The following is a 2,123-nucleotide window of genomic DNA, read 5'->3' on the forward strand; positions in this document are numbered from 1 at the left end:
ATTAGATCAGATCAAGACAACGGCATCCGATAGCGAAAGTGAAAACTAAATGCTTGAATCGATCGGGAACACTAGATGTAGATGAGAGAAATTGGGGTCGATAAAAGTGGGATAATGGAATCGTGCTTCGTATTCTTGTATTTCGACACTTTCATTTTCGATTCATGTCTAAGCATGTAAGTAAGTATCTAAGTACGGTACGTATCACATTCGCTTTTGTATACAAATCCGAGAATCAATTTCTAAACGAACTTACGAACGAAGAAACCTGAAGATTAAAAATAAAAATAAAATTAATAATTTTCGAATAAAAGGTTTCCGTTTTTAATTATAATCGTGATATAAAGTTTTTTTATATTATACATGAATTTAAAAAAAATAATGCCTAAACAAATTTTCTAGTTTAATTTTTTAGTCATGATATTTTTACACATCGCATTAATTTTACATTAATTGTATTTTTATATTATAAGTTTAATTTACGTTGCTGTATATGCTGATAATTGTAAAAGTAAAGTCATTGAACAGGGAAATTACATATTATTGTGATAAAGTTACATCAACTAGTAACTTTTTTTATATAAATGAAAAATCCTTGAGAATTTCAATGAACGATCATTCAGATTTTATTACACGCATATCGTTTCATTTTAATTACTACTTATCTATCAGATATATACATACAAGTATTTACATAGGTATATACATTAAGTCTTTCTTGTATGTTTCAAGATGGAAAACATGCGTCGAAACGCGTATCGCAAACAGTCATCATGTTACGTATTTATGAACAGAATTAAACGAACCGCTTGAATTTATTTCCGTAATTTTATTTATTTATTTATTTTTCAATAGCGTAAAATAAGCACAATTCTCTGCGAATTCTTTGCCAATTCTTTCTTCAATTCTTGGGTCCTTCTCGTATCTTCTCGTATCTTCGTATTTCGACTTGTTATGTCATTAAATTGGGTTAACGAGGTTATTAAATGGAGGACTTGAAACGTTTCTGAATAAAGATTAATCAAAATGAATCAATATGAATGTTACAAAATGAAAAAGTTCATTCCAAATTGTCAATTGTTAAGAAAATATTTAAAAAATATGTTGAGGAATAAAGATATCGATATTTGTTGCCAATTTATTATTAAATTTACGCAATTTCGAAATTACGATAAGTATAAACGATGAATGGTTGATGTTATTGATCGATTTCAATTTATTTTCTTCTTTCTAGCGATGAATAAATTTTCCATATATGTACCATATGCATATTTTAATAAATTGTTAAATATCTTAATTAAAAATGATTTACGAAAGAAACAGAATTTTATAAACTTTATTATAGATAAGCTTTACTAATCTTAATCTCTTCTTTCATCCTCCATGATTTATTATTATTATGAAAGGATAAAAATACGTTTAATAAAGATATATAATCTTTCATTATTATTTTGTTATAATGTATATCGTTGGATTATTACAAGAAAATTATAACAGTAACGTATAAAGTTCAACGTATTGTTTTTAAAAGAAAATGAAGGCGCTGTATTTTCTTCTATTTTCCGATAAATGTTAGAGGAACGGACAGCGTCTGTCAATTTGCACTAAACAATTTGACAGTGATTACGAGGACATTTAAACAGTGGCAATTCGAGAGTTATTACATTAACTCGCATCCTACTTAAGACGAATTTTTCAACTTTGCGGGTCATTAAACTTTTGTTACGATTAATTTAACGCTACGAGTTTCTCTTCTCGGAAGGGAACAATGATACGTTATGATTTTAATAATTTTAAATGTAGATATTTAATACAAGTAATTTTATTCTCTTTTTTCTTTTTATATAGATATTATTTTTATTTGAAAAATCCTGCTTAATTTTTAATTTATTATATTAACTAGAATATGAATTAAAAAAAATATTTTTATATTTAATATAAAAAATATTAATTTAATTTTATTTTTTTTTTTCTTACTAATTACTTTTTAATTTAGCCAAGAGATATATTTTATGTATCTCTCGTTTTTCTTATCTTATTTTCCATTCATATTCGAAAAAGTAAAAAAAAAAAAAAAAATAACGCGCAAAAAATGACAACTAATTAAATAATTAAAAACGTTA

Source organism: Apis dorsata, unplaced genomic scaffold, assembly GCF_000469605.1.
Source record: "Apis dorsata unplaced genomic scaffold, Apis dorsata 1.3 scaffold_919, whole genome shotgun sequence".
NCBI lineage: Eukaryota > Metazoa > Arthropoda > Insecta > Hymenoptera > Apidae > Apis > Apis dorsata.